Source organism: Bos taurus, chromosome 6 (assembly GCF_002263795.3).
Source record: "Bos taurus isolate L1 Dominette 01449 registration number 42190680 breed Hereford chromosome 6, ARS-UCD2.0, whole genome shotgun sequence".
NCBI classification, from domain to species: Eukaryota; Metazoa; Chordata; class Mammalia; order Artiodactyla; family Bovidae; genus Bos; species Bos taurus.
This window is the reverse complement of record NC_037333.1, coordinates 24,340,099-24,364,433: the sequence shown is the minus strand read 5'-3', so window position 1 is coordinate 24,364,433 and position 24,335 is coordinate 24,340,099.

The window sequence follows — 24,335 nt, the reverse complement described above, 5'->3', positions numbered from 1 at the left end:
ATAGGGAAAAAGTGGGAACAGTGACAGATTTTATATTCTTGGCCTCCAAAATCACTATGGGCAGTGACTGCAGCCGTGGAAGGAAGGCTATTACAAACCTATATGACAAACCTATATAGTGTATTAAAAAGCAGAGATGTCACTTTGCTGGCAAAGGGCTGTACAGTCAAAGCAACTGTTTTACCAATTGTCATGTACAGATGTAATAGTGAACCATAAAGAAGGCTGAGCACCAAGGAGCTGACACTTTTGAATTGTGGTGTTGGAGAAGACTCTTAAGAGTCCCTTAGACAGCAATGAAATCAAACCAGTAAGTCTTAAAAGAAATAAACCCTGAATATTCATAGGAAGAACTGATGCTGAAGTTGAAGCTCCAATACTTCGGCCACTTGATGTGAAGAGCTGACTCATTGCAAAAGACCTGGATGCTGGGAAAGAGTGAGGGCAGGAGGAGAAATGGGTGACAGAAGATAAGATGGTTGATTGGCATCACTGATTCAATGGACATGAGTTTGAGCAAACTCTAGGAGATAGTGAAGGACAGGGAAGCCTGGTGTACTGCAGTCCATGAGGTCAGAAATAGTCAGACATGACTTAGCAACTGAACAACAACAACAATATTCCATTGTATATATGTGCTACAACTTCTTTATCCATTCATCTTCTTTATCCATTGATGAACAGCTAGGTGACTTCCATGTCCTAGCTATTGTAAATAGTGCTGCAGTGAAAAATGGGGTATGTGTGTCTTAAATGAGCATTATTTGGATAATGTTTAGAGCCATGCTCAGCATACATACTATATTCGTGTTTGAAAAATAATTATACTGCATTGGTTCTGAAAATTTGAATAAACTAGCTGACATTAGGAAATCTACCTGACCTTTCTAAGCTTCAATTTCTACTCATGTGCAAAATGGAGATAATACTAGTATCTACTTTACAGTTGTTTGCAAAGCTAATTGGACTTTGTAAAGACCTTATTTCACCACCAGGGACTTACTAAGGGCTCAAATTTTGTTATTTATTGAACAAGTCTTGGTTCTCTAGAGAAACAGAACAAATTATATAAATGTAGCAAAAAATAGAATAGATTTTGACCTATAAGGAGTTGCCTTATGCAACTGTAGAGTTGCGAAATAAGTCTCTGATTTGCAGGCAGAGAGATGGATAGCCAGGGGAGCCAATGGTGTAAATTTCAACCTGAGTCTGAGTCTAAAGCAGATCGATGTGCCAGATCAAAAACAGTCAAGTAGAAAGTGTTCTTTATCAGCTTTCTATTTTATTCAGAGTGAACTGTTTTACTCAGACTACTAGCTCAAGTGTTGACATTCAGAAAGACTCTCCCAGACACACTTAGAAATAATGTTTGTAAAAGACTATTTATGTGCCTCTAAAATTAATATGGTAAGTCACCCAGAGCCAGACATTCTGGAGAGTGAAGTCAAGTGGACCTTAGGAAGCACTGCTGTCAATAAAGCGAGTGGATGTGATGGAATTCTAGTAGAGCTAATTAAAATCATAAAATATGATGCTATCAACATGTTGCACTCAATATGTCAGCCAATCTGGAAGATCTAGCAGTGGCCACAGGACTGGAAAAGGTCAATCCTCATCCCAGTTCCCAAGAAGGGAAGTATTAAAGAATGTGCTAACTGCATTTAGGACAACTGCATTCATTTCCTATACTAGTAAGGTCATGCTTAAAATTTTGCATGCTAGGTTTCCGTGTTACATAAACCAAGAACTTAAAGATGTCCAAGCTGGGTTTGGAAAAGACAGAGGCACAAAGAGATAAAATTTCCAACATTTGCTGGATCTCAGAGAAAGCAAGGGAATTCCAGAAAAATATCTACCTCTGTTTCATTGATTACACTAAAGCCTTTGACTGTGCGGATCATAATAAACTGTGGAAAGCTCTTAAAGAGATGGGAATACCAGACCATCTTACCTGTCTTACCTGGTGAGATGGCTGGATGGTATCATTAATGCAATGGACATGAACTTGCACAAACTCTGGGAGATGGTGAAGGACAGGGAGGCCTGGCGTGCTGCAGTCCACGGGGTCCCAAAGATTCAGACATGAATGGGCGACTGAACAAAAATAACAAAATTTATATGTGGAAATCCTAAATCTTGAGGTAACTCTATTAGGAGGTTGGGGGGTGGTTCTTTGAAAGATGACTAGGTTCTGAGGGTGGAGCCCTTATGGATGGGTTTAGGACACTTATAAAAGAGACCCTGGAAAGATCCCTTCCTCCTTTCACCATATGAGGTAACAGGAAAAAGACGGTGTCTAGGAGGCATACCCCCAAAATACACTGAATCTCCTAGTGTCTTGATCTCAGAGTTCTAGCTTTCAGAACTGTGAGAAATGCATTTCTGTAGTTTATAAGCCACTCAGTTTGTGCTTTTTTGTTATAGCAACCCCAATGGACAATGTTTAACCAAATATCTAGGCACCCAGCAGCCCAGTCAAGTTGCTGTGTAAAATTAACTATCCAAGACAATATGGTTATTTTTGTTGTTATTGCATTGTCTTCTTTCATGGAGCCAAAATCTATGCAAATAAATCAATCACATCAACATTGAAATATAACCAAGTATAAATGGCTAATGTAGATACTGTGTATAATATTTTAAATTTCTTAGGAGAACACACACCTCATTCAAAGACTAATCTGCTTGGCTGATGAAATAATTTCAACTACAATTTCAAGGAAATTTCTTCTCATAGAGAAACATCTTGTTTAGGCACCACATAACTTAAGAATAATGAGTTGACTGAAAAGACAGTACACGCAACATAGACCAACGTACAAAAAATATTAGGACCTTCTTGAAGTGCTGGAGTTTTAAGGCATCAATTGGGCAGCAGCTTTTTAAAAAGCTCAATTAAGGCAGAGTTCTTGCCAGACAAAGCAGCTTTGCCTTTTAGGGGAATTTGTGAAGCATCACAGAGGGTTTACTAAAAAAGACCCAGAGGAGATCCCTACAACCTACGAATAAAGTGGCAGGTGCAGAGTATAACTCCCCTCAAGCTGCCACTCTGAACACACAGACCCACAGCTTGGGTAACCTGGGAAGACCTGGGCCTGGGTGTGATCCAGCCCCTACCGAAACTGGCTCTGTCTCCTCCCATCATCTCTCCTTCGCCTAAGTTAGTTTATATAACTATATAAACTTAGTTAACAGGGCTAGCTACACTTTCTGTGAGGAATACACTTTCCTGGCTCCTGCCTAATTCCTTCTTGTTTTTCTGTCCTAGCCTAGGTGTCATTTCTCCAAAGCGGTTTCCATGATTCCTCAGACAAGATCAGATCTCTCTGATGTATGCTCCAAGAGCATGTGTAGTCCTGACTTGTAGAACTCAACTCTCTTAACTATTTTTCTTACCATATATTTTAATATCTGTATACTAAAATCATGTAAGCTCCTGAAGGGCAGGGCTTGCATTCATTCCATATTCTCTGCTCTTACTACAGTGTCCAACACATAATAGGATCTCAAATCGAAGATGCATTGATTATAAGACACAGTAGTATTTCATCTACCGATAGGAAGAAAAAAAAACCTCTAAATAAACTATGACATGATGCTTTTTTAACATTTAGCATGTTTATTCTATATTTAATAGAAGACATTGCTTATGCCCTCCAGAAGGAACTGGCAACCCTCTCCAGTATTCTCACCTGGAGAATCCCATGGACAGAGGAGCTACAGTCCATGGGGTTGCAAAGAGTCAGACATGACTTAGTGACTGAGCATGCAGTCTTGTGTACACATAGGTTTGTTTTTATTTTTTTAAATCACATATCACTCTTGTACTTAAAGGAAAAGTGGGATAAATTGGTAAATACATTTCCTAAACCTCTTCATATTCAGAATCTCTTCTGATTATTTTATTTTTATTGTGATGAACTTTTTGCCTGCATGCTAAGTCTCTTCAGTCATGTCCAACTCTGTGTGACCCCATGGACAGCAGCCCACCAAGGCTCCTCTGTCCATGGGATTCTCCAGGCAAGAATACTGGAGTGGGTTGCCATATCCTTCTCTGATGAACTATATACATCACATAAAATTTAGCATCTTAACCTTTTAAAATGTATATTTCAGTGGCATTAAATCCATTCCCATTATTGTGAGATTTATTCTTTAACATCTAGTTTAGTTTTTTTTTCCTCTGCCCCACCTCCCACCCCTAAAATACCCTCTGTGCTGTCAAGAGCATTGGTGATAACACATCTTAAAAACATAATCTACTATTGTCTCTGAGAATTTCTTGAAAAATTCATACTCATCCCTCAAGAGTTTGTATATACATACCCAGGCCGTAACAGCTCCATTATGACTGCTGCTGGGCCAAAGTGATTTTAAGATGCATCCTATTTCTGGGATTGTTGAAAGTGAAAAAGTGAAACAACAAACAATGCATTAGCCAAATAAATACTGCAAAGTCTGTAAATATACATAGGAAGTTCTATGCATGTATTTATGTAGGTTGGTAGATAGCAATGAAATTTCATGCTCAATATATCTGTGAAAAATGAGGAAGCCACATCTGGCTGGGTATAGCCAGCCTTCTTGAGATCTTAGAGATCAAGACAGGAGAGGTGTACCTTCTTTTTATCTTGCTTCCTACCCCTGTAGGGCTGGAGGGAGGAGAGGGCTGGAGGGCTCTTCTCCATGAGGACACTTGGCTCTACCTTTCTTTTGAGCTCTGACACTTTCCTCACCAGCCTCTTAGCCTCTCGTTCTAGCACCTGACAGAATGTATATGCAGTGACTTAGGATCCTGATTCTGTTGAGGCTTGACGACCATAAGTCATATCTAGTCAAATCCCTTTATTTTATAGAAGAGGAAATCTGATCTCCATAGGCAACTTGCTCAAAGTCACATGTGAACAAATAAAGATCAGAGAAAATGGAGTAGATATTCCAGTGAACGGTCATAGGTTAAGCGCCTGGGAAGCCTAAACTCATAATACTTACATTGTTTGAAAACATCTATTATGTGCTAATTTTTTTCTTCTTAACATTCACATTTTGAAGTACTAAGCCCCAGTACCTCAGAATGTAACTGTATTTGGAGATGAGGTCTTTAAAGAGGTAATTATGGTTAAAATGAGGCTGTTGGGTGGACCCTGGTTTAGTCTGACTGGTATCTTTAGAAGGCAGAGATTAGGACAGAAAGAAACAGACATGAGGGATGCAGCAAGAAATGCGATCATCTACAAGCCAAAGAGAGCAGCATCGGAGGAGACTTACCCTGTTGACACCTTCATCTTGCACGTCCAGCCTCCAAAATAGTGAGAAAATAAATTCTTGTGTGCACACCCTGTGTGCAGTATTTTGTTATGCCAGGCCTAGCAAACTGATTCATCTTAATGAGGGAAGAGAGGGGGGGATTCAGAACACAATTACAAATGAAGGAGGAGGAGTGCACTTGGATGTTTTAATAACCTACAACAAGACTGGGCTATTAGAGTGTTGCTCAAGAAGTCCCAGGAGGAGGTAAACCCCCTTCCAATCTCAGCACTCTTCTTCCCCAGGCATCAAGGCGCACATGCACCAAAGGAAAGACTGCAGCACTTTGTTCTGAGCATGGCTTGGCATTGCATTCCACTGGGGAACTCTGGTCTGCTGGGCTGGGGAACAGAAGGAGGCCTTCTTTCCTTACTGACTGCACACCAGTGTTGGCCTCCAGTTGGTTATGCAGGAGGAATGTACATAGAAGAGAAGAAATCCCATTCTTGGCCGTTTCATGTTGTTAAATTTATTCTTGAGTATATCTATGCTGTTTATATTTCCCTATAAAGTAATCAATGTCATCAAAAATTTTAAATGTATTAGTATAGAATTGGACAGATTTTTCTTTTCTCATAAAAAATAATTTTCTGTATTTATTATAGACCTTTTCTCATTCCTTGTTTAGGCTGTCTTTTTGTTCCTTTTTCTTCCATACTCTTTTTTTTTTTATTTTAAAACATTTTTAATTGAAGAATAAATGCTTTACAATGTTGTGTTGGCACTTTAATCTTCCCTACAATTTATGGCCTCAAAAGATAATTTTAATTCCTCTATTCAATCTGGTTCCCTTGGAATCTTTAAACCACTGTGCTCACATACTTTCATTGCCTCTTAACCATTCAGTTACTGCTGGTTTCTTGTGTCATGGGGGACTTGCTCTTTTCCAAACTTATGCCCTGCTTCTTGGGGTAAATCAGTTTCAGACCTTTGCTGTCCTCTGAGTCTTATCATGTTCTATTCTCCTGTCCTGCAGCTTTTCATTTTTTTTTTTTAGTTGAAGGATAATTGCTTTATAGAATTTTGTTGTGTTCTGTCAAACCTCAATATGAATCAGCCATAGGTATACATATATCCCCTCCTTTTTGAATCTCCCTCCCATCGCACTCCCCATCCTACCCCTCTAGTTTGATACAAAGACTGTTTGAGTTTCCTGAGACATACAGCAAATTCTCATTGGCTATCTATTTTACATATGGTGATGTAAGTTTCCATGTTACTCTTTCCATATATCTCACCCTCTCCTCCCCTCTCCCCATGTCCATAAATCTATTCTCTATGTCTGTTTCCCTATGGCTGACCTGCAAATAAATTTTTCAGTACCATTTTTCTAGATTCTGTATATATGTGTTAGTATACAATATTTACATTTCTCTTTCTGACTTACTTCACTCTGTATAATAGCTCTAGGTTCATCCACCTCATTAGAACTGACTCAAAGGCAATTCTTTTTATGGCTGAAATTCTCCAAGCCAGACTTCAGCAATATGTGAACCGTGAACTTCCTGATGTTCAAGCTGGTTTCAGAAAAGGCAGAGGAACCAGAGATCAAATAGCTAACATCCGCTGGATCATGGAAAAAGCAAGAGAGTTCCAGAAAAACATCTATTTCTGCTTTATTGACTATGCCAAAGCCTTTGACTGTGTGGATCACAATAAACTGTGGACAATTCTGAAAGAGAAGGGAATACCAGACCACCTGATCTGCCTTTTGAGAAATCTATATGCAGGTCAGGAAGCAACAGTTAGAACTGGACATGGAACAACAGACTGGTTCCAAATTGGAAAAGGAGTACGTCAGGGCTGTATATTGTCACCCTGCTTATTAACTTCTATGCAGAGTACATCATGAGAAACGCTGGACTGGAAGAAACACAAGCTGGAATCAAGATTGCCGGGAGAAATATCAATAACCTCAGATATGCAGATGACATCACCCTTATGGCAGAAAGTGAAGAGGAACTAAAAAGCCTCTTGGTGAAAGTGAAAGTGGAGAGTGAAAAAGTGGGCTTACAGCTCAACATTCAGAAAATGAAGATCATGGCATCTGGTCCCATCACTTCATGGGAAATAGATGGGGAAACAATGGAAACAGTGTCAGACTTTATTTTTTGGGGCTCCAAAATCACTGCAGATGGTCACTGCAGCCATGAATATGAAAGACACTTACTCCTTGGCAGGAAAGTTATGGCCAACCTAGATAGCATATTCAAAAGCAGAGACATTACTTTGCCAACAAGGATCCGTCTAGTCAAGGCTATAGCTTTTCCTGTGGTCATGTATGGATGTGAGAGTTGGACTGTGAAGAAGGCTGAGCGCCGAAGGATTGATGCTTTTGAACTGTGGTGTTGGAGAAGACTCTTGAGAGTTCCTTGGACTGCAAGGAGATCCAACCAGTCCATTCTGAAGGAGATCAGCCCTGGGATTTCTTTGGAAGGAATGATGCTAAAGCTGAAACTCCAATACTTTGGCCACCTCATGCGAAGAGTTGACTCATTGGAAAAGACTGATGCTGGGAGGGATTGGGGGCAGGAGAAGAAGGGGACGACAGAGGATGAGATGGCTGGATGGCATCACTGACTCGATGGACGTGAGTCTGGGTGAACTCCGGGAGTTGGTGATGGACAGGGAGGCCTGGTGTGCTGTGATTCATGGGGTCGCAAAGAGTCGGACATGACTGAGCGACTGAACTGAACTGAGCTGAATGAAATTAAAAGACGCTTACTCCTTGGAAGGAAAGTTATAACCAACCTAGATAGCGTATTCAAAAGCAGAGACATTACTTTGCCAACAAAGTTTCATTTATTCAAGGCTATGGTTTTTCCTGTGGTCATGTATGGATGTGAGAGTTGGACTGTGAAGAAGGCTGAGTGCCGAAGGATTGATGCTTTTGAACTGTGGTGTTGGAGAAGACTCTTGAGAGTCCCTTGGACTGCAAGGAGAGCCAACCAGTCCATTCTGAAGGAGATCAGCCCTGGGATTTCTTTGGAAGGAATGATGCTAAAGCTGAAACTCCAATACTTTGGCCACCTCATGCGAAGAGTTGACTCATTGGAAAAGACTGATGCTGGGAGGGATTGGGGGCAGGAGGAGAAGGGGATGACAGAGGATGAGATGGCTGGATGGCATCACTGACTCGATGGACGTGAGTCTGGGTGAACTCCGGGAGTTGGTGATGGACAGGGAGGCCTGGTGTGCTGTGATTCATGGGGTCGCAAAGAGTCAGACACGACTGAGCGACTGAACTGAACTGAACTGAACTGAATATTTCATTATGTATAGGTACCATATTTCTTTATCCACTCATCTGTCGATGGACATAGGTTGCTTTGTGTTCTAGCTATTGTAAATAGTGCTGTAATGAACAATAGGATACATGTGTCTCTTTCAATTTTGGTTTCCTTGGGGTATATGCCTAACAGTTGGATTGTTGGGTCATATGGTAGATTTATTCCTACGTTTTAGGGGATCTCCATACCGTCCTCCATAGTGGCTGTATCAATTTACATTCCCACCAACAGTGTAAGAGGGTTTCCTTTTCTCCATACCCTCTCCAGCATTTATTGTTTGTAGATTTTTTGATGATGGCCATTCTGAGCTGTGTGAGGTGATATCTCATTGTAGTTTTGATTTGCTTTACTCTAATAATGAGTGCTGTTGAGCATCTTTTCACGTGTTTGTTAGCCGTCTGTAGGTCTTTTTTGGAGAAATGTCTGTTTAGGTCTTTTTCCCACTTTTTGATTGGGTTGTTTTTCTGGTATCAAGTTGTATGAGCTGCTTGTATATTTTGGAAATTAATCCTTTGTCAGTTGTTTTGTTTGCTATTATTTTCTCCCATTCTGAGGGTTGTCTTTTCACCTTGCTTATAGTTTTCTTTACTGTGCAAAAGGTACTAAGTTTAATCAGGTCCCACTTGTTTACTTTTCTTTTTATTCCCATTATGCTAGGAGGTGGGTCATAGAGGATCTCACTTTGATTTATGTCACTGAGTGTTCTGCCAATGCTTTTCTCTAAGAGTTTTATAGTTTCTGGTCTTACATTTAGGTCTTTAATCCTAAATTTTGAGTTTATCTTTGTGTATGGTGTTAGGAAATGTTCTAATTTCATTCTTTTACATGTAGCTGTCCAGTTTTCCCAGCACCATTTATTGAAGAGGCTGCCTTTGCCCCATTGTGTATTCTTGCTTTCTTTATCAAAAATATGGTACCCATAGGTGCGTGGGTTTATTTCTGGGCTTTCTATCTTGTTTCATTGGTCTGTATTTCTCTTTTTGTGCCAGTACCATACTGTCTTGATGACTATAGCTTTGTAGTATAATCTGAAGTCAGGAAGGTTGATTCCTCCAGCCCCATTCTTTCTCAAGGCTACTTTGGATATTCAGGGTTTTTTGTGTTTACAAATGAATTGTGAAAGTTTTTGTTCTAGTTCTGTGAAAAATGTCATTGGCAATTTGAAAGGGATCACATTGAATCTGTAGATTGCATTTGGTAGTATAGTCACTTTCACAATATTGATTCTTTTTACCCAAGAACATTCAATATCTCTCCATCTGTTTATGTCATCTTTGATTTCTTTCATCAGTGCCTATAATTTTCTGTGTACAGTTCTTTTGTCTCCTTAGGCAAGTTTATTCCTAGATATTTTATTCTTTTGGTTGCAATGGTGAATGAGATTGATTCCTTAATTTCTCTTTCTGATTTTTCGTTGTTAGTATATAGAAGTGCAAGTGTTTTCTGTGAATTGATTTTTTAATCCTAAAACTTTGCTAAACTCACTGATTAGCTCCAGTAATTTTCTGATAGCATCTTTAGGGATTTCTATGTACAGTATCATGTCATCTGCAAACAGTGAGAGCTTTACTTCTTCTTTTCCAATCTGGATTGATTTTATTTCATTTTCTTCTGTTATTGCTGTAGCTAGGACTTCCAAAGCTATGCTGAATAATAGTAGTGAAAGTGGACACCCTTGTCTTGCTCCTGATCTTAGGGGGGAATGCTTTCAGTTTTTCAACATTGAGAATAATGTTTGCTGTAGGCTTATCATATATGGCCTTTATTATGTTAAAGTAGGTTCCTTCTTTGCCCATTTTTTGAAGAATTTTAATCATAAATGGGTGCTGAATTTTGTCAAAGGCTTTTTCTGCATCTATTGAGATTATCATATGGTTTTTATCTTTCAATTTGTTAATATGGTATATCACATTGATTGATTTGTGTATATGGAAGAATCCTTGCATCCCTGGAATAAACTCAACTTTGATCATGGTATGTGAGCTTTTTGATGTGTTGCTGAATTCTGTTTGCTAAAATTTTGTTCAGGATTTTTTGCACAATATCAGTGATATTGGCATGTAGTTTTCTTTTTTTGTTGTTGTCTTTGTCTGGTTTTAGTATCAGGGTGATGGTGGCCTCTTAGAATGAGTTTGAAAGCGTTCATTCCTCTGCAATTTTTTGAAAGAGTTTTAGAAGGCTAGGCATTAGCTCTTCTCTAAATATTTGATAGAATTCTCCTGTGAAGCCATCTGTTCCTGGGCTTTTGTTTTTGGGAAGATTTTTGATCATAGCTTCAATTTCAATGCTTGTAATTGGGTTGCTTATAATTTCTATTTCTTCCTGGGTTAATCTTGAAAATTTTAACTTTTCTAAGAATCTGTCCATTTCTTCCAGGTTATCCATTTTATTGCCACATAGTTGTTCATAATAGTCTCTTATAATCCTTTGTATTTCTGCACTGTCTGTTGTAACCTCTCCTTTTTCATTTCTAATTTATTGATTTGATTCTTCTTTTTTTCTTAATGAGTCTGACTAAAGTTTTGTCAATTTTGTTTATCTTCTCAAAGAACCGGCTTTTAGTTTTATTAATCTTTACTATTGTTTATTTCATTTCTTTTTCAATTTTTCAGCTCTGATTTTTATGATTTCTTTCCTTCTGCTAATTTTGGGGGTTTTTTGTTCTTCTTTTTCCAGGTGTTTTAGGTGTAGAGTTAGATTGTCTATTTGATGTTTTTCTTCTTTCTTGAGGTAAGATTGTATTGCTATAAACTTCCCTCTTAGAATTGCTTTTCTGCATCCCATAGGTTTTGAGTTTTCTTGTCTCTGCTGTCATTTTTTTCTGGAAATTTTTTGATTTCCCTTTTGATTTCTTCAGTAACCTGTTGGTTTAGAAATGTATTGTTTAATCTCCATGTGTTTGTGTTTTTTACAGTTTTTTTCTTGTTATTTATCTCTAGTCTCTTAGTGTTGTGGTGGGAGAAGATGCTTGATATGATTTCAATTTTTTTTTAATTTACTGAGGTTTGATTTGTGACCCAAGATGTGGTCTATCCTGGAGAATGTTCCATGTGCACTTGAGAATAAGGTGTATTCTTCTGCATTTGGATGGAATGTCCTGAAGATATCAATGATGTCCATCTCATCTAATGTATCATTTAAGACTTGTGTTTAGTTATTAATTTTCTGTTTTGATGTTTGTCCATTGGTGTTGGTGAGTGGGGTGTTAAAGTCTCCTACTGTTATTGTGTTGCTGTCAGTTTCTCCTTTTATGTCTGTCAGTGTTTGTCTTATGTATTGAGGTGCTCCTATGTTAGGTGTATGGATATTTGCAATTGTTATGTCTTCCTCTTGGATTGATCCCTTGATCATCATGTAGTGTGCTTCATTATCTCTTGTAATCTTCTTTATTTTAAGGACTGTTTTGTCTGATATGAGAATTGCTACTCCAGCTTTCTTTTACTTCCATGGGCATGTAATATATTTTTCCCACCCTCTCACTTTCAGTCTGTGTGTGTCTTTAGGTCTGAAGTGGATTTCTTATAGACAGCATATATATGGGTCTTGTTTTTGTATCCATCCAGCCAGTCTGTGTTTTTTGGTTGGAGCATTTAATCCATTTACATTTAAAGTAATTATTGATATATATGTCCCTATTTCCATTTTCTTAATTTGGGGGGTTTGATTTTGTAGATCTTTTTCTTTTCTTGTATTTCTTGACTATATAAGTCCCTTTAACATTTGTTGTAAAGCTCGTTTGGTGGTACCGATTCTCTTAACTTTTGTTTGTCTGTAAAGCTTTTTGTTTCTCCATCAATTGTGAATGAGATCCTTGCTGAGTAGAGTGATCTTGGTTGTAGATTTTTCCCTTTCAGTACTTTAAACATGTCCTGTCATTTCCTTCTGGTTTTCAGAGTTTCTGATGAAAGATCAGCTGTTAAGTGTAGGGGAATTCCCTTGTATGTTACTTGTTGCTTTTCCCTTGCTGCCCTTAATATTCTTTCTTTGTGTTTAATTTTTGTTAGTTTCGTTAGTATGTGTCTTGGCATATTTCTCCTTGGGTTTATCCTGTATGGGACTCTGCCTCTTGGACGTGATTGACTATTTCCTTTTCCATGTTGGGGAAATTTTCAACTATAATCTCTTCAAAAATGTTCTTGTACCCTTTCTTTTTCTCTTCTTCTTCTGGGACCCCTATAATTTGAATGTTGGTACATTTGATATTGTCCCAGAGGTCTCTGAGACTGTCCTCAGTTCTTTTCATTCTTTTTACTTTATTCTGCTCTTCAGAAGTTATTTCCACCATTTTATCTTCCAGTTCACTGATTCGTTCTTCTGCTTCAGATATTCTGCTATTGATTCCTGCTAGAATATTTTTAATTTCAGCAATTGTGTTGTTTGTCTTTATATGTTTATTCCATAAGTTTTCTAGGTCTTTTTAAATTGATTTTTTGCATTTTGTCCATTCAGTTTTTTGTGTTTTCTCCATTCAATTTTTGCATTTTCTCCATCCTCCATTTCAAGGTTTTTGGTCATCTTTACTACCATTATTCTGATTTTGTTTTTCAGGTAGTTTACCTATTTCCTCTTCATTTATTTGGACTTCTGTGTTTCTAGTTTGTTCCTTTATTTGTGCACTATTTCTCTGTCTTTTCATTTTTTTTAACTTATTGTGCTTATAGTCTCTTTTTACCAGGCTTTAATGTTGAATTCTTTCTTCCTTTTGGTTTCGGCCCCCCTAAGGTTGGTCCAGTGACTTGTGTAAGCTTCATACTATATATGAAATTTGTGCTTGTTTTTTTTTTGTTGTTGTTTGTTTGTTTTTCCTCTGATAGGCAAACCTGAGTGAGGTGGTAATCCTGTCTGCTGATGATTTGGTTTGTATTTTTGTTTTTTTTTTTTTTGTTGTTGTTGTTTAAATGAGGCATCCTGCACAGAGTGCTATGGTGGTTGGATGACGCCAGGTTTTGTATTCAAGTGGTTTCCTTTGTGGGAGTTCTCACTATTTGATACTCCCTAGGGTTAGTTCTCTGATAGTCTTGGATCTTGGAATCAGTGCTCCTACTCCAAAGGCTCAGGCTTGACCTCTGGTGAGGAATGAATATTCCACAAGACATTTGTTGTGGCATTAAGCAAGATTAAAACAAATACCCAAAAGTGAGAAACCAAAGATAAACCCCAAATAAATGGCAGTTACAAAATCAGGCAAATAATAATTAAAATAATGGAATATACACATATACATGTACACCTATAAGCAAAATCAAAACAGTCCAACAAAAATAAAGTACAATAGATTGACCGGTGAATAAAGGAAACCAAAAATTATATCTACCAGTTAAGAACAAAATTAACTAAAGCACAGACTGGAAAACAAAACTAAACAAGGGGCCAAGTGGGGACTTAAGCAATGAAAACAAAACTAACAAATATGTTGCCAGGAGAGGAAGAAAAGAAAGAGAATAGACATGCAAAGTTAAATAGAGGTAGTTAAAGAAGATTTATATATATTAAAGATTAACTGCAAGGGGAAAAGAGCAGTAGGAAAAGCAAACAAAAAAAGAAATGTAGGAAAAATAATAATAGGTTTAAAAAAATTAAAATTAAAAAAAAGAGAGAAAATAAATAAGAAAAAAAAAAGGGAAGGGGGAAAACTCCACAGAACTGCAAAAGCCCAACATAGAGGCAGTGGTTTATAACAATAAAAAGTGTGACTTAAAAAAAAAAGAAACTCAGAAGTTTAATTAGGTATCTTAGTGCCAATAAAATCGACAATTGCCACAGAAGGGGAAAAAAAAGAAGGAAAAAAAGAAAAAGAAAAAATGGAAAAAAAAATCCAAAAGAATCTACAGAACAAGTCAAAACATAAAAATAAAAAATGTTTTTCTTGAGTCAGTGCTGTCAGAGTCCTTTCCCTCACTGGGAGTCACAGTCCAACTCACCTCCCAAGGATGCCCTCCAACACTGTGCTGATCTCTAGACCTGCTGTGAGGGCAGAGAACCACCCTTTTTCTGACAGGTAAGCCTGGCAGGCCACAGTCCACAGGGTCGCAAAGAGTTGAAAACGACTGAAGGGACCCTGTGTGCATAGATGTAAGACTTTTTTTTGCCTGTGGCAGCTCTGCCCCAGGGAGGGTTGAGCATCAAGATGGCACAGCTGCTTGTGACACGGGGACCAAGGCAGCACTGAGTATGCAGGGACATGGACTACTAAAGCTGCGGGAGTTATGGCCCCATCAGAGTCTTTTTTTGAGCACCTGGTAGCTGGCCATCAGAGGGCCTCTTTGGCTAAGTCTTTCTCTGTAGCTCTGCCCATTCAGGCACTTAGAGGTCCCCCTTGCCTGTGGTCCTTCTCTGCTGTTCGGCACATCAGGCACATAGAGGGGCCCCCCGGCTGGAGTTCTAATCTGCAGATCCGCATGTCAGGCACTTAAAGGGGCACCCTGGGTGGGGTCCTACTCTGTAGTTCCCTGTGTCAGGCACTTGATCAGCCAGCCTCTCTATTGTTCAGCTGCTGATACTGACCTGTGGGGAGAGAGAGTCTATGCTGATGGCTCCACCCTCTACCTGTAACTCAGCAGTATCACCTTGCTTCCATGGTTTCCTGGCTTTCATCCCCAGGCATTTCCCACCACAAACTCCTCCCTCACATGCCCTTGATCCATCTCTCCACAGTCAATAGCACCCCTCATCATGGGATTGCTCCACCATCCCTAAACTTCAGCTCCCAATTACTGTACCTTTTAGGGAACTTGTATCCCTGTCTGGGGGTATGTATGGCTGTAGCAAGGACTGTCTAATTTTCATTCCATTTAAGGTGCCACAGATCAGCTGTTTCACTCTCAGCCTTAAATGTTTCTTGTCTGACTCAGTTGCACCCTTTCGGGAACTGGACCCCTGTTTCAGTTGCCCCACCTGCCAAGGGCAGGACAAGTTCTGCTAACACTCCTGTTTTTTCCCCCTAGGTCCTTCATCCTACCAAGTTTTGAATGATTCTAGATATTCTTTTCCTCTGGTCAGGTACTTCTGTCTGCTCTCAGCTGGTGTTCTGCATGAACTTCTGTGTCTGAAGGTGTATTCCTGATGTATCCACGGAGGGAGATGTACTCCATGGCCACCTACTTCACCATCTTGTTCTCTGTCCTGCAGCTTTTCTTCATAGGCTGTATTTTACTAGCTTATGTTTACTCTTCCTTGAAGGAAATGGATCTATACCTGGGTTTTATAATCATATCCAATATATAGGCCAACTTCCTCTCACTCACCACGTACTTGAGTGTTTGTTCAATCTTCTCATGTGCATGACAAGAGAACAAACTGTTATACAGTTCCCATTTCCATTTCTGGAGTTTGGCAGCCTTCTGCCTGATGAACCCTGTTGAGGTTTAATCCTGTGACACCCTTCCTCCAGCTACCCACTCCAAATTCCTTCTGTAATAATTTGAATCCACAAACTAGATGAAAAAGAGAAAACTCAGAAATTCCACTCCTATGACTCTTTTTATGCATGCAGTTAAGACCTGTTCCTCCTATTAAGCCTGTTGTTCTCTGAGTGTTGCAATCTCTATATGGAGAATAGGGAGGTATTATTGAAAGAGAGGCAAGATGTCTTGGGGAAGAGAAAACATGAGAATACCATCTTGCTGGCTTCAAAAAATAGAATCCACGCAGATGCAGGATTCATGCTCAGTATTTAGTTAGGTCATATCCTCTTTTTGAGTGGGACAAGCAGTGAGGGAATAAAAATATATTTTTCTTTCCATTATCTTGCTTTTCAGAAAAACAGGTTTGCTCTCTTTTTCAGAAGCATAATGTGTGTGGGGGACGTTTTCCAGTCCCATTTCATCATTTTAATTCTAATTTTCAGTGAATGTCTGAGTTTTATTCTTTTCTCTGCCTCTAAGTGGGCAATAACTATTTATGTCTTGCCATTTTACTTGTGACAATGTCTGGAATATCTTAGGTTCACAATAAATAATTAATCTAAACCAAGATCATGGCATCTGGTCCCATCACTTCATGGGAAATAGATGGGGAAACAGTGGAAACAGTGTCAGACTTTATTTTGGGGGGCTCCAAAATCACTGCAGATAGTGACTGCAGCCATGAAATTAAAAGACACTTACTCCTTGCAAGGAAAGCTATGACCAACCTAGATAGCATATTCAAAAGCAGAGACATTACTTTGCCAACAAGGGTCCATCTAGTCAAGGCTATGGTTTTTCCTGTGGTCATGTATGGATGTGAGAGTTGGACTGTGAAGAAGGCTGAGCACCGAAGAATTGATGCTTTTGAAGTGTGGTGTTGGAGAAGACTCTTGAGAATCCCTTGGACTGCAAGGACATCCAACCAGTCCATTCTGAAGGAGGTCAGCCCTAGGATTTCTTTGGAAGGAATGATGCTGAAGCTGAAACTCCAGTACTTTGGCCACCTCATGCGAAGAGTTGACTCATTGGAAAAGACTCTGATGCTGGGAGGGATTGGGGGCAGGAGGAGAAAGGGATGACAGAGGATGAGATGGCTGGATGGCATCACCGACTTGATGGATGTGAGTCTGGGTGAACTCCAGGAGTTGGTGATGGACAGGGAGGCCTGGCGTGCTGCAATTCATGGGGTCGCAAAGAGCTGGACCTGACCGAGTGACTGAACTGAACTGAACTGAATAAGTGGATAGCTGTCACCATTGTTATTTTACTGGGGTATTAGGAAAAAATGTATCAAGGACAATTAGCCAGAAGAAATTTTCAACTAGGTTTTCCTCTCTTAATCGGAAATCTCAGGGCCAATTTTATTTCTTCCCCGCCTAGTAAGATGGCTAAAACTATAACATAGGCTAATGACTTGACCTGGGAACTTTGATATGCCAGAAATTGTATTAAGATCAATCATTCATTCCACATGTATGCATTGGAATGCATTGTATGTGCCAATTTAGGTTGGTTCTATGCCAGGGTAGAATTCCTTCCAGTCCCGTGAGGAATGAGGTTTTGGAAGTGGCTATGTATACATGATTCTTTACTGTATGAGCCATCAGGGCTTCCCAGATGGTGCAGTGGTAAAGAACCTGTTGATTAGTGCAGGAGACACAAGAGACGTGGGTTCAATCCCTGGGTCAGGAAGATTCCATGGAGTAGGAAATGGCAACCCACTCCAGTACTCTTGCCTGGAAAATTCCATGGACAGAGAGGAGCCTGGAGGCTTATAGTCCATGGGATCACAAAGAGTCAGACATGACTGAGTGACTAAACATATGTACATACATATGTAAATATGAAGAGCACAGATTAAATATACAAATATAATTTATATTAAAATAGTTGCAATCAATTTGAGATATGATAGAGTTATATAAAATGTACAATGAGACCCAGAAAGAGCAACATTTGAGTTATGTTTGGTTCTTAAGAGAATAAAGACTAAGAGTTATGGAGGATGGTGATCTAAAATAAAGAGCACTTCTGGGGAAGATAGTAAAAGCCATGGTCTGAAATGGTCAGAGATTTGCATATAGTTAATTGTGATTGAAATAGGAGGATGGAAAATAACTGGAAGGGTTTTGAAAGCTCAGTTACCCATGCATGGGTCACTGATGATAATTTTCACCTAGGATTCATGGATGATAATACATTCAGACTGGTGGTAGATCATAAGCCAGAGTGATAATGACTGGAAAAGCTTTTTTGGTTTGCCTAATTTGTGCATGCACTGACAAAAGATTCATAAATTCAATGCAGATGCAAAAAATTGAATACAGAACACATAGATCAATGTAAGAGGAAGCGTTATCGTTTAAGAGCAAGAGAATGATAAGCCCCTGTTGATTCACAGGTGGTTGCTCTTTAGGAATTTGCAACATGCTGAGTGGTGATAAAATTGAAAATGGTCTTACCTTGTTATTGTTGTTTAGTCACTCTTTGCAACTCCATGGACCATAGCCCACCAGGCTCCTCTGTCTGTATAACTTCCTAGGCAAGAATACTGGAGCAAGTTGCCATTTCCTCCTCCAGGGGATTCTCCCCATCCAGGGATTGAACCTGTGTCTCTTGCGGTTCCTGCATTGCAGGTGGATTCTTTAGCACTGAGCCACTAGGGAAGCCCTCTCTAACTATATTCTTAGTAGTTATCTCGCTATCGATACCAAGCAGAAATATTTGCTGGGTCCACATACAAGATGTTAAACTTAAAAACCTAGTTGTAATGTTTTTTAGAAGAAAACTGAAGAATGGGAGTATCCAATAAGGCAACTGATTTATGGTTTTTCTTTAATAAAAAAATTTAGCATGGTTTTCCTTTAATAAGATCATATAGACAATACTTTATTTTGAAGAACTGTATATCTTGAAAAACATTTGATTCCGTCACTAAGCACTGGTTCTGAATTATTTGATATTTTACAGCTTTGCTCTGTCTCCTGGATCTCCCTGTTCAGTTTTGGGTATTAGAGTTACTAGATTTCAGGATTGGGGGCCCTAGACTCTGTCAGCTTGTGCTGTTCAATATGGTAGCCATGAAACATGGTAGCTATTGAACATCTGAAATGTGGCAAGTCTTAATCGAGGTGGACTGTAAAGGTAAAATGCACACCTGATTTCAAAGACTTCATTTGAAGAAAAGACCATGTTTCTTTCATAGTTAAATATATATACATATATATATATATATATATATATATAAATAGCTGATTTCATCTTTTTCTAGTTTTTGATGTGACTACTAGAAAACTTTAAATAACATGACTCATATTTCTATTGAATAGTATTGCTTTAGAGTATGGAAAAACTGTCATAGGATTGTGAGTCTAGTGATATAATTTGCCTAGATGTCAGTGAATATGTGAGCTTTAATCATTCTATTAGCCCAGAAAATTCTGATAATCAGTTCAGTTCAGTTCAGTCACTTAGTTGTGTCTGACTCTTTGTGACCCCATGAATTGCAGCACGCCAGGCCTCCCTGTCCATCGCCAACTGCCGGAATTTACCCAAACTCATGTCCATCAAGTCAGTGATGCCATCCAGCCATCTCATCCTCTGTCATCCTCTTCTCCTCCTGCCCCCAGTCCCTCCCAGCATCAGAGTCTTTTCCAATGAGTCAACTCTTCACATGAAGTGGCCAAAGTATTGGAGTTTCAGCTTTAGCATCATTCCTTCCAAAGAACACCCAGGACTGATCTCCTTTATGATAGACTGGTTGGCTCTCCTTGCAGTCCAAGGGACTCTCAAGAGTCTTCTCCAACACCACACTTCAAAAGCATCAATTCTTTGACACTCAGCTTTCTTCACAGTCCAACTCTCACATCCATACATGACCACTGGAAACCATAGCCTTGACTAGATAGACCTTTGTTGGCAAAGTAATGTCTCTGCTTTTGAATATGCTATCTAGGTTGGTCATAGCTTTCCTTGCAAGGAGTAAGTGTCTTTTAATTTCATGGCTGCAGTCACCATCTTCAATGATTTTGGAGCCCAGAAAAATAAAGTCTGACACTGTTTCCACTGTTTCCCCATCTATTTCCCATGAAGTGATGGGACCAGATGCCATTTTCGTAGTTTTCTGAATGTTGAACTTTAAGCCAACTTTTTCACTCTCCTCCTTCACTTTCATCAAGAGCCTTTCTAGCTCCTCTTCACTTATACATATCTCCAAATGAGTACCTATTAAATTTTTTTTTTCTTGTGAAGCTAAACTTTTGTTAAGAAAATTTGCTCTTTAAGTCTTTGACCAAATAACTTTTTGTTGACATAATGACAATTTTGGTAATCTAGCTGTCACAGTTACATTTCCGGCAAGGTCAGTAGGCTAACTGATCTTTCAAGTCTAGGGAAAGATAAATTTCAGCTTCTGTGATGGAAATGGCTTTGAACTAAAAGTCAGAAGATCCGGATTACCGCCAAAGCTTTCTTGGCCACTTATAAACAGATTGCATATTCTCTAGTAATAAATTATTTTGCTGGGATTCGACAATGGGTTTCCATATACATAAAAAGGGGGAAAATGGTAATACCAATCCAACTGATCTCCAAGGTTATTGTGGCAAGTTTATGTATAAGATGATAATTACAGTACAAGATGACCTTAAGTTATCATAGCTTGCACTTTCATAAGAATTTTTGCCTATAAGAAACTTTTCAGTGTTTTTTAAAGAATAACGGGAACTTCCTTCCCAAAGCCCATAAAGGGCCAGTACAGATTGTAATTGGTTATTATTGTTGTCTATTGCCTTGGAATAAAAGAAGCTGGCAGTTACCCTAAAGGACATATCTAGTGACTAGTTGATCTTGATCCTGGATGAATCAATTTTAAAAAATCCACCCCCTTTAAAATGGAGGTAAGGTGGGGTGAGTTACAGTAAATCTCAGGCCTTTGAAACAATTAAGGAGGGAGACTCAAGTGACTGAAATTTGAGAATCAAGTGTGAGTAGTAGTTGATTATTAACTAATACTGAGTCAAATAGCAAATAAAGGGGCCTTTTCTATAAATCTTTAGATTAATGTTTATATCTTAATGGTGTGAACCTTTTATCTCTTTAGTAAAATACATTATTAATTAACTGGGTTTAGCAGGGAGAAGGTAGCCTTTCTTAATTTTTGACTGAAACTATCCCCTAAAATAAATCAAGAAAAGGAAGTATAATCTCATGTGGTTAAATTGTGCCACTCAAAGGAGTTATTCTAAGTATCGAAATCACATATATTCTTTTGGAAATGCTTGTGACTGTGCTCTTTTCCTTCCTTTCAGCATTAAAAAATTATTTAAAAAGCAAAATAAGAAGATCTGATGCTGCATCATCCTTTAACTGTTTCTTGCCTCCCTAAGATTCTACTTGGTTGAAATACATTTATAGTTTCTTCAATGCCTATAGAAAGAGAGGCCAAATTTTCCAGAAAGTGGCTTATATTTATGCTCCAGCTTCATACACTTAATTATTAGTCTGTATTCATCCTCTGCTACATTTAATCTCATTCTGTTTTGAAGTTATTGTTTTCATGCTTGTTTATATGCTAGTCATTGTGCTCAATGATTTGCATGCATGATTTTGCTTAATCTTCTCCCAAACCTTAATATCACCATCTCTGAATTGAGGGGATAACTGATGGAACCCAGCTCCCCTCGCGTGCAGAGCTCATCATTTCATGCCTGTGCTCTGTGCCCAGTGTACACAGTTTGGAGAACAGGCATTGCCACATAATACTGGGTTTGCAGTTTAATCACTTCACGTCACCTGCCCATATATGTTAGCAGTAAGTCATAAAGAGCTCTCCTCTTAAGCTACGTGTATCATCCGTCCAGCAGTGAGTCCCACACCTTTGTGGCACCAGGGATGGGTTATGTGGAAGATGGTTTTTCAACGGACTGGGAGGAGGGAAGCGTTTCAGGATGTTTCAAGCACATTACGTTTATTGTGCCCTTTCAGTTCAGTTCAGTCACTCAGTCGTGTCTGACTCTTTGTGACCCCATGAATCGCAGCATGCCAGGCCTCCCTGTCCCTCACCAACTCCCGGAGTTCACTCAGACTCACGTCCATTGAGTCAGTCATGCCATCCAACCATCTCATCCTCTGTTGTCCCCTTCTCCTCCTGCCTTTAATCTTTCCCAGCACCAGGGTCTTTTCTAAGAAGTCAGTTCTTCGAATCAGGTGGCCAAAGCATTGGAGTTTCAGCTTTAGCATCAGTCCTTCCAATGAATATTCAGGGTTGATTTCCTTTAGGATGGACTGGTTGGATCTCCTTGCAGTCCAAGGAACTCTCAAGAGTCTTCTCCAACACCACAGTTCAAAAGCATCAGTTCTTCAGCGCTCAGCTTTCTTTATAGCCCAACTCTCACATCCATACATGACTACTGGAAAAACCATAGCTTTAACTAGACAGACCTTTGTTGGCAAAGTCTCTGCTTTTTAATATACTGTCTAGGTTGGTCTTAACTTTTCTTCCAATAGCAAATGTCTTTTAATTTCATGGCTGCAGTCACCATCTGAAGTGATTTTGAAGCCCAAAAATATGAAGTCTGTCACTGCTCCTACTATTTCCCCATCTAGTTACTGTGAAGTGATGGGACTGGATGTCATGATCTTAATTTTCTGAATGTTGACTTTTAAGCCAATGTCTTCACTCTCCTCGTTTACTTTCATCAAGAGGCTCTTTAGTTCTTCTTTGCTTTCTGCCATAAGAGTGGTGTCATCTGCATATCTGAAGTTATTGATATTTCTTCTGACAATCTTAATTCCAGTTTGTGCTTCATCCAGCCCAGCATTTCTCATGGCGTACTCTGCATATAAGTTGAATAGGCAGGGTGACAATATACAGCCTTGAAGTACTCCTTTCCGGATTTGGAACAAGTCTGTTGTTCCGTGTCCAGTTGTAACTGTTCCCTCCTGACCTGCATACAGATTTCTCAGGAGGCAGGTCAGGTGGTCTGGTATTCCCATCTCTTTAAGAATTTTCCACAGTTTGTTGTAATCCACACACTCAAAGACTTTTGCATAGTCAATAAAGCAGAAGTAGGTTCGTGAGATTGTACAAGAGATAGGAATCAAGACCGTCCCCAAGAAAAAGAAATGCAAAAAAGCAAAATGGCTGTCTGAGGAGGCCTTACAAATAGCTGTGTAAAGAAGGGAAATGGAAAGCAAAGGAGAAAAGGAAAGATATACCCATTTGAAGGCAGAGTTCCAAAGAATAGCAAGGAGAGATAAGAAAGCCTTCCTCAGCAATCAATGCAAAGAAATAGAGGAAAACAATAGAATGGGAAAGACTAGAGATCTCTTCAAGAAAATTAGAGATATCAAGGGAACATTTCATGCAAAGATGGGCACAATTAAGGGCATAGATGGTGTGGACCTAACAGAAGCAGAAGATATTAAGAAGAGGTGGCAAGAATACACAGAAGAACTGTACAAAAAAGATCTTCATGACCAAGATAATCACCATGGTGTGATCACTGACCTAGAGCTAGACATCCTGGAATGTGAAGTCAAGTGGGCCTTAGGAAGCATCACTACAAACAAAGCTAGTGGAGGTGAAGGAATTCCAGTTGAGCTATTTCAAATCCTGAAAGATGATGCTGTGAAAGTGCTGCACTCAATATGCCAGCAAATTTGGAAAACTTGGGAGTGCAGCACTTTTACAGCATCATCTTTTATGATTTGAAACAGCTTCACTATAATTCCATCATCTCCACTAGCTTGTTTGTAGTGATGCTTTGTAAGACCCACTTGACTTCGATTTCCAGGATGTCTGGCTCTAGGTGAGTGATCACACCATCATGATTAATCTGGGTCATGATGGTCTTTTTTGTATAGTTCTTCTGTGTATTCTTGCCACCTCTTCTTAATATCGTCTGCTTCTGTTAGTTCCATTCCATTTCTGTCCTTTATTCTGCCCATCTTTACATGAAATATTCCCTTGGTAGCTCTAATATTCTTGAAGAGTGCTGTAGTCTTTCCCATTCTATTGTTTTCCTCTATTTCTTTGCACTGATCACTAAGGAAGGCTTTCTTATCTCTCCTTGCTATTCTTTGGAACTCTGCATTCAAATGGGTATATCTTTCCTTTTTCTCCTTTGCCTTTCACTTCTCTTCTTTTCACAGCTATTTGTAAGCCCTCCTCAGACAACCATTTTGCCTTTTTACACTTCTTTTTCTTGGGGATGGTCTTGATCCCTGCCTCCTGTACAATGTCACGAACCTCTGTCCATAGTTCTTCAGGCAGTCTGTCTATCAGATCTAATCCCTTGAATCTATTTCTCACTTACACTGTATAATCATA